Source organism: Leopardus geoffroyi, chromosome B4 (genome assembly GCF_018350155.1).
Source record: "Leopardus geoffroyi isolate Oge1 chromosome B4, O.geoffroyi_Oge1_pat1.0, whole genome shotgun sequence".
In the NCBI taxonomy this organism is placed as follows: Eukaryota; Metazoa; Chordata; class Mammalia; order Carnivora; family Felidae; genus Leopardus; species Leopardus geoffroyi.
The window spans coordinates 6,194,688-6,209,764 of record NC_059341.1 but is presented as its reverse complement, the minus strand read 5'-3'; the positions used below and the strand labels follow the sequence as shown (position 1 = coordinate 6,209,764).

At 45.2% G+C, this 15,077-nt stretch overlaps 1 long non-coding RNA gene across 1 annotated transcript; it reads left to right on the top strand.

The window, feature by feature from the left end:
• Positions 1-10,206: 10,206 nt before the first annotated feature.
• On the top strand, positions 10,207-14,807 carry LOC123590309. The gene is made up of 3 exons (XR_006708715.1): positions 10,207-10,923; positions 12,263-12,575; positions 12,777-14,807. It is a non-coding gene; the product is annotated as an uncharacterized LOC123590309 (long non-coding RNA).
• Positions 14,808-15,077: the final 270 nt, after the last annotated feature.

The following is a 15,077-nucleotide window of genomic DNA, read 5'->3' as shown; positions in this document are numbered from 1 at the left end:
AGGGCTGCTTCCTTAGCACTCTCACGATTATGTAATGCTACTTAAGCTTCAGTCAGCCGTGCTTTTATTTAAATCTTAAAAAAAAAGAGAAATGCCACTCAGGAGCTATTTGCTGCTCTTCATAAGGTAAAAACTCTGTTTGCTGGAGAATCTGGTTTCACACTCTTGCACCTCTCTGTAATAAGCAGAGGGGACATTACGTTTTCTTCAATTTTAGAAGGCACTGAGTTGTTGTGGAGTTAATAGTGATATTCTTGTGTATATTTAGAGTTTTTTAAAGTTTATTTATTTAAGAGAGAGAGCCCACAGGGAGGGGCAGAGAGGGAGGGAGAGAGAATCCCAAGCAGGCTCCGTGCTGCCAGAGCAAAGCTCAACGTAAGGCTCAATCTCACAAACCATCATGAGATGATGACTGGAGCCGAAATCAAGAGTTGGATGCCCCACCGACCGAGCCACCCAGGCGACCTTGTTGTGTATATTTCAGGGAAAGACAGAGAAACAATGGAAACTACTTCCCCTCACCCCGTCACTATAGCTCCTGGAACTGGGCAAACCCAAGTTCCCCAACGCCCCTAGGTGCAATCAGCAAGAGGACACCATGTTTGAATTTCTCAACATGCAACTCATTAGTCTCTCAGCTCCCATGTCTTCTTCTGGCACATAAAGATTTTGATGTCTTCATTTGATGCTTCTAGTTCACGGTCCTTCTCTGCGTAGCCACTACGAATTTGGGTTTAGTTCGTCCTTTTGGGAAAAGTTTATCTTTCTGATAGTTTTGCCTGTCTTGATTGGTCCAGTCATGGTCATTCCTTAAGACAGAATGATGACCCCAGTAGAATTCCAAAAGTTCTTGCAGTCCAGTTTTCCTGAACCTTGCAAGTTCCAGAACATTAAGGTGTATAAAAATAGTAAGTCGCTGACTTTCCCTACAGGGGAGACCCAAGCATTCTCTTTATTTAAATAATAAAAATAAGTATTGCCCCTGAAGTTAGGATTAGGGTTAGGACTGTTCTCTGCCTGTAGGGATGCACAGGTGGGGAGAAATGAGCCATCTCTGTTGCAACGCACTGCTTCTGGCTTTCTTCCCCACAAGGCCTTCCCCTACCAAGGCAGCAACACAAGCCATGAATAGGCTCTCAGAGTTCATGGTTATACCCATCAATCTGCTACTCTATCTATAGGTTAGAGCTTATGGCAGAATATTAGGGTGAAGAAGCATTCTTTTTCATTCTCTATGGGCTTTTTTTTTTTTTATTTTTGAGAGAGAGAGAGCACGTGGGGAAGGGGCAGAGAGAGAGGGGGACAAAAATCTGAAGTGGGCTCGGCGCAGACAGCAGGGAGCTCTATGTGGGGCTTGAACTCATGAACCGTGAGATCATGACCCGAGCCAAAGTCAGACGGCTCAACCGACTGAGCCACCCAGGTGCCCCGAGAAAAAGAGAATCTTAAGCAGTCTCCACACTCAGCACAGAGCCCAATGTGGGACTTGATCCCAGAACTCTGAGATTCTGAGGAGCCAAAAATCGAGCGTTGGGTGCTCAACCGACTGAACCACACAGGCGCCCCTCTTTATGGGTTTTCATTTCACTTTCTAAGAGGGTAAAAGGCTTTCAATCCTGCATGACTCTTTGGAACTTTCTTCCTTCTTCCCTCTTCTCCGTTCTCCCATGGGTAGTGGGGACACTGAAGAAGTGACCAAGGGCAAGGCCCCAGTGAAGAAGAGAATCATCCTACTTCCCTGTTCCTTGAACCTACTTCCTTTGTTCTCAGCCTAAAAACGAAGACGTCAGCTGCTTTTTTGGAGGATGCTTAACGAGTTCCCTATAACCATCGGGTGATATGATCAAAATCAGTGGTGGTTAAAAGTAATGTCTTTCAGGATGCAAAATATTCTGAACCAGGTGTCGTGTGAGGTGCCAGGGGGACAGTGGTAAATGACACCAACCCCAGAACTTGCCTTCATAGATCTCACGTCTCTCAGGGAAACAGAAATTGAAAAAGTAATTTCATGGGACGTTAGGGACAATTTACGAGGGGAGAAAGATTATGAAAGTGGGTGACCCTTGGCTTTCGTGGGCCATAAACGACGATTAGAAATACTTTTTAAAATCTGAAGCACACAAACATCAAAAGCTCTATACAAGAATATAGATGATGAGGAATCCAAGTGGGAACCAGGGCTGATCAGTGGTTATAATCTTTCTAAATTAAACACGATGTTAGAACACATGTTGGGATCAGGAAAAAAGTCACCGTGGCAATGCGTGATGCAAAGGATACGCCTTGAAGAAACCACGCTGCTCTCTTGAAAGAGAAATGCTTAATACCACAGGTGCTTTGAGAGTTCTCCTTGAAAAGCATGCATACCCAGAAACTGAAAGTGCTTTAGGAATTCCAGTTCTCCAAATGGGCAATATTTGTCAACACTGTTATTCTGTCAAATCACTCGTGCATTATCAATCGTGACAATTAGAAGAGACCTTGCAGATGTTGTCTTTTAAATTCTCTTGATGTGTCCGTCTCTGTTCTCCTGCTTCCCTCCCCCAATTTGTTTGACATGAAGATTTCTGAGACAAGTAAAACTTGTAGCTAACATGAGAATTGTGTTCTATGTGCCGGGTGCAGTGCTGAGCCATTTCCTTGCCTCAGCTGACGCAGGACAGACCTCTTTTCTTATCTCTTTTATAGATAGCGTATCAGGCTCAAAGGGTTTCATCATTTGCAGGGAAGTGATGGAGTGGGTGTAGGTCTGATTCCAGTGCTAGTATCATTGTGTTACATGATATGTCCTCTCATATCTAATTAACTTAATTTTAATCGTTCTGTTAAATAATTTCAACACACCTGATGGAAATTTAACGGGGGACAGGGGGACATAAGAATCAAGTCCAGTAGGCTTCAAAGCACCGATGAACCTAAATTTTTTTTTAACACTTATTTATTTTTGAGAGACAGAGCATGAGCAGGGGAGGGGCCGAGAGAGTGGGAGACACAGAACCCGAAGCAGGCTCCAGGCTCCGAGCTGTCAGCACAGAGCCCCACGCGGGGCTCGAACCCACGATCCGGGAGGTCATGACCCGAGCCCAAGTCGGACGCTCAACTGACTGAGCCATCCAGGTGTCCCAAAGCACATATGAACTTTAAAAGTTAGGGGCGCCTGGGTGGCGCAGTCGGTTAAGCGTCCGACTTCAGCCAGGTCACGATCTCGCGGTCCGTGAGTTCGAGCCCCGCGTCGGGCTCTGGGCTGATGGCTCGGAGCCTGGAACCTGCTTCCGATTCTGTGTCTCCCTCTCTCTCTGCCCCTCCCCCGTTCATGCTCTGTCTCTCTCTGTCCCAAAAATAAATAAACGTTGAAAAAAAAAATAAAAAAAAAAAAAGTTGGCGCTAAGTCCCACCATTAAGGCAGATGGGTGAATACAGCTGTGTCACTCAGCACCAGCCCGCATTGTCCCCCAAGGATCAAGTCTCTGGACCTAGCTCTTAGCTATCAAGGTGTCAATTCTTTCTTCCTGATGAAAAGCTGAGAAATGGAAAGGAGGCTCTGAGCGAAGGTGCCTGAAGAGGAAATAAGAGGGGGTAGGGTGACAGAGACTCAGCAGAGGCTTGGTCATTGTTGTGAAGACTTCTCGATAGACTTCCCTTTTTCAGCTTTATCGAGGTACAACCGCTAAAATGATAATATATTTAAAGCGCACAATATGATGATTGGACATATGCATACATTGTAAAAGGATGGTCACCATCCAGTTGATGAACATATCCATCACATCACACATTTACATTTTTTTGTGTGCGTGAGAACACTCAAACTCTCCTCTCTGAGCACATTTCAATTGTAAAATAGAGTGTCGTCAACTATGGCCACCATGTTATACATGAGATGCTCAGACTTCACTCATTTTGTAACCGACAGTTTGTACCCATTTCCCAACATGTCCCCTTTTCCCTCAACCCCCAGCTCCGGGCAGCCACATTTCTATACTTTTTTTTTTAAATATTTTTTTACATTTATTTATTTTTGAGAGACAGAGCATGAGCAGGGGAGGGCAGAGAGAGAAGGAGACAGAATCAGAAGCAGGCTCCAGGCTCTGAGCAGTCAGCACAGAGCCTGACGCGGGGCTCGAACCCACGAACTGTAAGATTATGACCTGAGCCAAAGTCAGACGCCTCACCGACTGAGCCACCCGGGCGCCCCTCTATTCTTTATTTCTATGAGTTTGACTTTGTTTGTTTGTTTGTTTGTTTGTTTGTTTTAAGATTCCACATATAGGTGATACATGCAGTCTTTGTCTTTCTCTGTCTGGCTTATTTTGTTTCGCACAATGCCCTCCAGTTTCGTCCATATTATCACAAATGACAGGATTTCCTTCTTTTTTAAGGCTGAGTGATATTCCATTTTGTGCATATTTATATCTATCTATCTATCATGATTTTCCTATCTGTATCTATCACATTTTTAAAATATTTTTACAAAGTGTTTTTCTAATGTTTATTTATTAATTGTTGAGAGAGGGGGAGAGAGAGAGAGAGAGAGAGAGAGAGAGAGAGGAAGTGGGGAAGGGGCAGAGGGAGAGAGAGAATCTTAAGCAGTTTCCATGCCCAGCACTGAGCCTGACACGGGGCTTGATCTCATAGCCATGAAATCATGACCTGAGCCAAAATCAAGAGTTGGCTGCTTAACTGACTGAGACACCCAGGTGCCCCTGTCCAATCAGTTTTTGATTTAATATCTGTACTTGTTATTGGTTTGTTCAGACTTTCTATTTCTTCATAATTTAGTCTTGGTAGGGTATGTGTTTCCAAGAATTTACCTACTCATTCTAGGTCGTCTAATTTATTGGCACGGCATACACTTGCTCATAGTTGTTGCTTAGTTGTTCCTTAGTATTTCTGTGTTATCGGTTGTAACTTTCATTTTTCATTTTGTAAGTCTTCTCTCTTTTGTCTCAGTTTAACTGAAGGTTTGTCAACTTTATCTTTTCAGCAAGCAAATTTTTGGTTTCATTGACCTTTTCCATTGTCTTTCTAGTCTTTAATCTCTGTGTCATTAATTTCCACTCTGATCTTTGTTATTTCCTTCCTTCTGCTAACTTTGGGCTTAAGTTATTTGCCTTCTACTCGTTCCTTGATGGTCAAGGTAGGTTGTTTATTTGAGATCTTTCTTTTTTCTCTTTCATTTTTTTTAAAAAATTATTTTTGAGAGAGAGAAAGAGAGAGAGACAGACAGAGAGACAGAGAGACAGAGCACGAGCAGGGGAGGGGCAGACAGAGGGAGACACAGAATCCAAAGCAGGCTCCAGGCTCTGAGCTGTCAGCACAGAGCCCGATGCGGGGCTTGAACCCACAAACAGTGAGATCGTGACCTGAGCTGGAATCAGACGCTTAACTGAGTGAGCCACCCAGGTGTCCCTCTTTTTTCTTAATGTAGGTATTTATCACTATACGCTTCCCTCTTAGAACTGGTTTGACTACATCTCATCAGTTCTGAGATGTCGTGCTCCTGTTTTTATTTGTTGCAAGGTATTTTCAAATTTCTCTTTTGATTTATTCTTTAATCCATTGGTTGTGCGGGAGTGTGTGGTTTAATCTCCACATATTTTATACATGGATCTTTTCTTATGGGAACGCTTAGGAGAAATTGGGAACAAGCTTAACCAAACAGTAATAAGTTTATCAGACTGCCTCCATCAAGAAATTTTAATGACAGAAAATTGTTTCGTCTATAAATTTCATTTTAACCTAAGCAAGAGGGAGAGCAGGCTCTGTTCATCTTATTTTATAACTGGAGAGAAGACCCACAAGAAGTCAATGAAGATGCTAGTATGTGTTGAACTATGTCTCTGCCCCACCCCCGTCCCCCAATTTACATATTGAAATCTGTCCCCAGTGCTTCACATGTGACCATATTTGGAGATAGTGTCTGTACAGAGGTAATTAAGTTAAAATGAGGTCATTAAGGTGGACCCTAATCCAACATGACTGGTGTCCTTATAAGAGGATTTCTCTGGATCTAGACATGTACAAAGGGAAGACAATGTGAAAACACAAGGAGAAGATGGCCATCTAGAAGCCAAGAAGAGCCTTGAAACAGACTCTTCCCTCACAACCCTTGGAAGGAACCAATCCTGGCAACACCTTGAACTCAGACTTCTAGACATTAAAACTGTGAGAAGGTGGACACTTGGGTGACTCAGTCAGTTGAGCCTCTGACTTTGGCTCAGGTCGTGATCTCACAGTTCTTGGGTTCGAGCCCCGTGTTGGTCTCTGTGCTGACAGCTCGGAGCCTGGAACCTGCTTCAGATTCTGTGTCTCCCTCTCTCTCTGCCCCTTGCCTGCCTGGGCTCTGTCTCTCTCTCTGTCTCTCAAAAATACATACACGCTAAAACAAATAAAAAAAAAAAACTATGAGAAGGTAAATTTCTTTTGTTTAAACCATACAGTTTGTGGTACTTTGTTATGGCAACCCCAGCAAGCTGAAATGTGACACCTCACACACTTTGTCCCTCAAATCCCTGTTTGTGCGTGTTTCTCTACACCCGAGGCATCCAATATGGCAACCATTAGCTACATAGGTCTATATAAATTAATTAAGCAAAGTTAAAATACAGTCGCACTAGTCATATTTCACGTACTTGCTGGCGACTGCTGATTGGACAACACAGATTATTATTCTGTCACCACAAAAAGTTGTATTCAACAGGGCTGCTTGAGACTAACCTTCATTTAATGTCACAGTAGAGAGGGAAGAGACAGAAGAGAGAGAAGGTACAACCTCTACGACCACATTGAATATCGAGTAAATTTTTAAGACTTAAGCTGAGATCATTCCGTACCAGGTTTAGTTTAGTCTCAACATGAGTGGTCACAAAGAAGGGGTCCGTGCGCGCGTGTGTAAGCGGGCCATCCCCCGAAGTCCCCTTTTATCTCGAACCGAATTTCTAAGCCTCCATGTCTGCTAACCCTTGTTCCTGATTTTCCCACTTCCGAAACTCCAATTTAAGCCTTAGCGTGATTTGTTTCTTTAGGCGTGCCAATTCCTGCAACATATCGCACACGATTTCAACCTTATCCCTTAAGAATGCGACTTAATCCTACGTTCGAATGGCCGGGGCACAAGTGAACCTCTGTTTTAAATGACCGGTGAAAAACTGGACGCGGAAAGGGTCAGAGGTTTCCCAAACAGTGATTTCCTGGACGACGTGTGTGTGTTCCTGCTCTGGCGTGAATTATGGGGCAGGAAGGAAGAAGGAGCAAGCAAATTAGAGCAAAGTGTAAAGAGGAGAGGGCAGAGAAGGGAAAAGGGGGGTTCTTGGTAGGAATCGCACTGGTGGATGAATAATCTCAGAAAGCATCTAACGTTTAAGCGAAGTTGCTAAAGTCTTAAGGGAGAGTCCATCGCTCTGAGTTCCCAGCCAGGAATTTGAGTCAAGCCGAGGCAAAGATGTGAACGGGACCCATCCACTTGTAGAGACCTACGAGAAACCGAATGATTCAGAAGGAAAAAGAAAGCCACACGAGAAGCTGGCACGGACGAGTAGTTATGGCTTATTATGTGGCAGGACTGTCTTCTTAAGTAGAATTCTGCCTAGGGGACAGGGTAATAAATAGGTCGGCGTGACTCACACGGAGGCGAGAGAGCATGGAGGGATTGGAGAAAGGAAGGGTTGCCTCGCGCTCACATGTCTTCCCAACGGGTATACGTGAAACCGGAAATCCCGGTGGTTAAGATTACACCCTCCTCAGCTCTTTCCAGCATTTCGCATGTTAGCTCCTAATGAGGTAGGCTACCGATCCCTAAAACTGGTGTGCCGGCAAGTTTTTGCAGCCAATTCTCCGAAACACAAGGAGGATATGTCCTCCCTGCTGGTGCACACCCTGCAGGTTAAGGGCAGACTCCTTCGCAAGGCCGTCGCGACTTCAAACACTAGCCACACATTTCAGGCATCCCCTGCCCCTCTGCCTAGCTGACTACAAACGTGAGCCTTCCCACAATCCCCTCAGGTTTCAGAATGGGTCCGAATGCCACACCGAAGTCAGGATGCCCCTGAGGAAATGATTACCATTTCATTATATAGGACACAAATGAAGAGCCAAATGAACAGGTATGTAGGGCAAGTTCTAGTAGGGTCTCAAGTTCCTGCCTCAGGGTCCAGACTTTTACATGGGGATTCATATATAGGCGCGATGGATTAAACCATTGGCCACGTGACCGAACTCAGTCTCCAGTCCCTTTCCTCTCCCAGCGTCAGAGTTGTGGCCGAAAGTTCCAACCTTCTGTGCCTACGCTTGGTCTTTCTAGTGTGGCCAGCCCTTCCCTTGAAGCTATAGAAGGGTTCATTGTGAGTCATTTCATTAGTACAAACTCAGGCTTGTTGTCAAGGGGCTTGTTATAAGTAACAAGAGTTACTCCTATTCAAAAAATTCCCAGAGTTTTTGGAGCTCTGTGCCAGGAAGGACAGATGCCGGCTATGTTCCTTCTCCTATCTCAGGAAGAGATACACGTGATACGCTCTCGTGGGCTGGTGTGGGTTGACTCCAGCACACCACTGTTCCTAGCCTCTGGATTCTTCTGCAGAGACTTGAAAAATCCTAATATCTGGGTCTCAGCCTCAGAGATTCTGCTTTAATTAGTGTGGGGACCAACCTGGCCCTGAAGCCTTAGAAGCTCCCGGAATTTCCTCGTGTGCAGCAAAGCTTGATTCCTACAGACCCTCCTTCTCCTTCCTTAAAGCCTCCCCCAACAGTCTCCAGGATATAAACCCAAAGGGGTTGGAAGTGGGATTAACCCTTTTTGGTTTTCTGAGCGATAAGGCAGAGTTGCAAGGGATGCCCTGGCACAATTTAGGGCCAGCCGTCCTGCTCCTGCCTGGGATCTAGGAAGCCTGGCATTGCTTTGTGCCCCTAAGAACCTTTCCGTGGCATGGACACCCTGGCTTGAAGCTCAAACTGTCTTCTTCATCATCAATCATCAATCATCATCATCATCATCATCATCATCACAAGGCTGAGCATGTTCAAACCTGCTGGAGACAAACCTGAACAGGTCCGAAGAGAGAAATGGGTCCTTAATCCAAAGCCTTCGTGCAGATCCTACTAACTGAGTTAGTGAGTTTCCTCTCGGGGCATATAACTAAATGATTACCATAAACTATAAGACACTTTATAGCCTACATCATTCTTTTAGTTAGGTATTTCCATGAGTTCCTTCTTCCAATTCCTTCAGCTCTTTGTCTACACGTCACCTAATCAGTAAGGCCTCCCCTGACCCTCATTTTACCCAACACAATTGGTTATCATGGGAAGTATTTCACACATGCTTCCCCAGCGACTGCCTGCATCTCTGTGCCAGGAAGAAAGCCCGGGGAGAGCCATCCAACAGGAAGCGGGGCTTTCTGGGAAGAAGCAAGGATCTGATTGAGATCCTTCAGGATCCAAGTTTGTCATTTGAAGTCAACGCGCCACTCCCAGGGGCTTAAAGCCATTGCAAACATGTGCCGGGTTCTAGCAGAGTGTAGTCTCGGAGGGCAGCATGTGGTTCTTAGGATATGCTGTCGAGGGAAGAATTCCTCAGGCCCTGTTTGTGTTCCCTTGTGATCATCCTCCGGGAAGGGAGAACAGGAGTGTGAAATTGTTTAACAGACGGAGCTAGAAGTTCAGAGCTCTCCGTCTTCATTAGGAATCCAAAAAACTAGAAATGCTTACAGATAAAGCTTACGTGTTTCTCGGAGATGGCAATCTGTCATCTTCCACTATCCAGTGGTGACTCTGAAACTCCTACTACTGATCTGTCATTACCTTTCATTCATGTCTCTGCTCGTGAAGGGCTGTGTGTGTCCAGCCACGACTTGATGAGGGCAAACCTGTAAGGAGTTGCCCTCCTCCAGGCACTGGTGAGCTGGACATTAGGCAAGTAAGTACTGAAATTGTTTGATTCAATTTTACTGATCTCACAAAAGCAGAGTTTGGGGTTTCGTAAGATTACAATTTAAGGCACATCATCTAACCTTGAGGTCAGAGACGTTTTGTTGAAAAGTGACATCATAAGTTAAAGTTTGAAGGATGAGGAGAAGTTGTGTTGAGTTTCTAAAAAATAATTGAACTTGATTCTCTAGCCGATGGGCATCTTGTCCCTGAAGGTACAGAATCGAAATTGTCCTTCTGCAGAAGGGATTAATAACCTATTTTCGTGTGTGTGTGTGTGTGTGTGTGTGTGTGTGTGTGTATTTAATTCTGCTGAACCAGAAGGGAAGAATTGGGTGGAATAATATCTACTTGCTGAACAGAGGTATAGTGACACTTGCTATCCAACCCCAGCTAAAGAGTTCCTGTGTTTTTAACTAAAGGTGGTATTAGAAGTGTTATTGGCAATGTTGTTTTCCTTTTCATTGTTAAGTGCATTCATTAACTCTAATTGATATTTCAGGGCCTGTATCTTGGTTGATAAAAGCTTAGGATAAAGTATGATTCTCCTATTTTTAGGTTTTGGAAAAAACACAGCTCTTAGGAAAAAGCGGTGTGCAACATGACAAAGGACGAGCCTGTTCCCCCTCGCTACCCCCAGGCATGCGGTGAAGGGCACTAAATGACCTTGGAAGCTCCATAATTCAATAGAGTTTCACGTGAATGAGGCATTATTTGATCTGAAAGCTACAGGGATCAGGCCAAGAAAAGCTTGCTTCGAAAGCCGGAGGAGAGAACCACAGGGGGAAATGTACGAGAACGTTGAGGATGCTTTCGCTGCACCGGCCAACGCGTGACTTTGTCTATTACAAATCTGATTTTAATGTGGTCCGTGAATTCTGCACTGGAAAAAAAAAAAAAGAAAGGAAAAGAAAAGGGGAAAAACATTCAGGTTGCCAAGGCCAGTCTACGAGGACTCAGAGCCACAGATGAACAAAAGTCCGGATCAGCTACTTAATCTAAGTAAGGGTGGCCCACAACAGGTGGGGTTTAATTTTGACAGTTTCCCCTGTAATTCTGTTGTCACCAGGGCGTGGAGAAGAGCAAAGAAAAACGGAGGCAAGTACATCACGGGCAAAACTGAAGGGAATGAGTCCGTGAGAGGCGCTCCGGAGTGATGGAGTGGTCTTCTGTAAAATCTCTCAGAAGGGAGGTGGAGCCACTTCAATAGCTGGCCGAAGGCCAGGGACAACTGTAGCTACGGGATGAGAGCAGAGAGAAATCCCGGGCCCCCGGGGGAGGCGTCTGTAGAATCCCCACCAAAAGAATCCACTCCCCGCCATCATTCCAGAGGTAGGAACCTCCTGAGGCCACCTGTGCCCACTTCGCTGGCGAAATTCCAAGTCACCCTAAATTATTTCAGACTAGTGGGTGTTCACCCCGTACGTGCATCTTGCCATATCAAACTCTCCTGACGATTCAGGCGGTGAATTTTGCAGCTTTGATGCAAAAACAGTGGGAGAAAGAGGAAAATACAGTTAACATTTATATGGCACGTACCGTGTGCCAGGCCTGGTTCCAAGGGCTTTACATTAGTTTACTTCCTACCACCTTCCAACATTAAGAGGGAGAGGCCGTGTCCTCTTGTTTTACCCTTGGCAGGACTGACACGTGAGGAGGCTACGTCATTTCCTCAAAGTCACACGGCCTAATGGATGTGAATGTGGCCCATCTGGCACCAGAGTCCAACTCTTAAGCACTATACTGTACTACCCCCTTTCGATACAACAGAGCCCGTCCATATTGCCGTATTGGTAACATGTTCACGAGACTAGTAATGGACAGGTCTCTGCAAGCAGTGATCCAAGAGAAAGAATTGGAGCTTGCTGGAAACTTTAACCCCTCACATTAACAGAGAGAATAGACGTAGACTCATGTATGTGTTTATGCCTTGCAGGTCTGTATAGAATTGGGTTGATACCTCAAAACCAATGGTGAAAACTGCGTGAATTCTGGACATTCTAGAATATTCTAGAATATTCTGTGTGAATTCTGAACATTCTAGAATATTCTAATTCTGGTACATTATGTGTCATCTTCCAGGTGAGGGGAAAAAATCAAAACCTTTAGGATGACAAATTCCTTTATGACCTTGCTCTTGTACTTCTCGTTGGCCTTACTTCTATCGACAACTCTCCTCTTTGGCCTACACAGTAGCCCTCTGAAAGGCAGTTCCGTGAGGGGGACCATGCTTCTCGATGGGAGCATGCTTCTGGAGTTTGCTCCTCAATTTGCGCCTTCCCGAAATGCCCCCCTTCCCCTTCTCTCACTTACCCGACTAATTCATTTTCACCTCCTACAGCTCAAAAGTGACCTCCTTCAGGAAGCCTCCCGGCCCTCCCCCATCAAGGCCGAGGTGAAAGTCTGTCGTGGGTTGTGTCTCTTGTCATCTTCAGCCCTTCTTTCAGCGAACTTCTCATGTGTATTGCCAACGGGGGTTTGTCTGTCACACTAGTAGACTGGTGGCCCTTAATGGCAGCTGTGGGAGAAAGACCTGGTTTATGGCAGGTGTTCAACAAATATTTGCTGAGCAAATGCGCCAGTTTATGTAGAGAAGATAAAATTCACGTGGTCTGTACTCAGAAGCCAACTGATGATGTTCTCTGGGGTGACAAGTAGGTATTTCTCTTTTCCCTCTCCTTTCTGTTTTTCCCCTGTTCTTCCACCCTTCCTTCTTTCCTCCCCCACGCTCCTTCCATCCCTTCTCTCTGTTTCTTCGTTACATCTGCTTGCTTTTTGGCAACGAGCATTTATTTTGCAATGCGTGCTCATTGCTTGCGTAACTAAATCAAGCAACCAAAGTCCTCCCGTTGTAGAGAGAAAACAAGAGGCGACTGAGGAAGAAAAAAAGATGAACCCCGCAATATCCTAATATTGACATGGTTCTCTTCCGATGGTTGAGGTTTCCGACCAGGGCTGCTGAGTTGGTTGGGCGGAGAAGGAGAGGTGGATCCTCAACCATACCTCAGTTTTCAGTTCGTATGATGTTTTGGCTGGAATTCTGGGTCCGTTACCAAGAGACTAGGACACACACGCCTCTCCTCTGGGAACCAAGAGGTAAGAACAGCAACAACCAGCTACAGCCAGAAGCTCTATTGAGGAAAAGGGAAAGCAGAAAGATTAATGTTGCGAGCTCTTCCTGTGTGTTCCGCGCCAGTAGGCAATTTCTCACCTTCTCTGATGTATCCTCTTGACTTTTCTGGAGGTAGAATTGCCTTAAATCTTTACCTGTGAAGGAAATCAGAGGCAAAGGAATTAGGAGACTAATCTGCACGAAGTCAGATAGCTAGCCAGGGAGAAGTTGAGTTGGACACAAAGTAACCACCCTCTGGAAACTCAGATGGACCGCGATTTAAAAGCCAAGCAATGGCCGCCCCCAAATAGGGGAGTCCCTGTCCTAATACTAACACAGGAAATGACCAGGATGTTGAGATATCTCCCTTTAACTTTATTTTACATGTGAAGTACAAAAAAAAAAAAAAAAAAAAGACAGAATCTATCAGGAAAAATGAATTCAGCTCCTCTGGTTGCCGCGGAGACAAACTACTTACCAACCACCTCCGAACCTTTTTCGTGGGGAACAACCACAATTGAGATTTCTAACTTCCAAGAATTGTATTCAAGGAGGACTGGCTCCCACTCGTTCACAGTCTGGATTTGAAAACCAAAATTGAGGGGGGCCTCCTGTACTCATTTCCTGGTGTTGAAAATCTGAGTAGCAAAAACTACTTAAATCTTAGAGCTTTGTTTCAAGATCCTGAATGGAGGCAAGTTTCCGTTTCCTGAGAGGTGTGTACATTGTGTGTGTGTGTGTGTGTGTGTGAGAGAGAGAGAGAGAAAGAAAGAGAGAGAGAGAGAGAGAGAGAGACAGGGCAAGACAGAGGGCTCTCTAGAAGCTATTTGAAATGCCATTCTATAGAATTACACATAAAACACGAGAGTAAAAATTAGTTTGTCTCCAAAAGCATTCTTTAAATAAGAATGAATTTGAGCCAGAAGAAAAGCAGCATTGTCCTCCCTGGAAATACCCTCTGCAACACTTGTGAGACATTGGTTAAACGTGGAGACACAGCTAGTGAAGACATCCGTGTATTTACAGACTCAGGGCTGCTACCTAGGCAGGGAAACACGGGGAAGCTGGGCGCTCACCTGAACTCCTTCTCTGGGAATGGAGGCTTCGTATGAGAGTGGGTTTAGGGTGGCTGCCGTGTGTGGGTTCAAACAAAGTCCAGAGAATAGGGCCTGGCGTGAAGTGACACTGGAATCAGAGAGGCGGTCCTAAGGCAGCATTAATTGCAGGTGGAGACGGGACGAAAGTAGGCGTTGGTGGAGGGGCCAGCTACTGGAGACGGGAGCCAGGGAAGGCATCAGCGTGGGGGTAGAGGGTAGCGTTGTGGAGTTTCTCTGTGGTGCTGGCAGGTAAGCCCCGAGTCTGTGCCAGGCTACCGAAGCATTAGCCCGTGGTGGACACTGGTTGAGTTCAGCGGGGGAACTGGAGAACACCAGCCCCTTCCTTTCATAGAAGAGGGCGCCGCGAGTCGGAGGGCAGACAAGTCGTGTGAGGACACCCAGGAAGTGAGAGCTGAAACCACAGCTCAAGTGGCTTGCGGTCTTCTTGGCTGTTTCGATAAACACAGCCACTGACCGGTACATTGCTTTCAACCAGCCTTCACGGCTGCCTGTTATTTCTTTATTTCATTATCTGTGTTCGGTCAGTTGATGATAGAAAGAAGCGGGGGATTTCAGCAGACCGTAAACTTCCCTGAAATCATTACCTGTACACTGAACACTATTTAATGGCTATTGGGATATAATCAGTGAACTGAGGTCAGTGTCGGGTGCTGATTATGAACAATAAACACGATGATAACTTAGTTAATATACAGTCTATATATTGTGGATTTCCAAACTTTTTGATAAACTAAGAAAGGGAATGGGGAGAAAACATTTCAAGTTGGAAAATAAATCGAAGAGCAAAAGTGACAGTGAGACGTGGTTTTTGGAAGGTAGAGGCTTACAGGCTTATCCACGCCAGGCACGTTAAAGCACTTCTCCATGGTAGTCATATGGCACTGAAAAAGTTGCCTATGGATGAGTAAAAAAAAAAAAAAAAATGG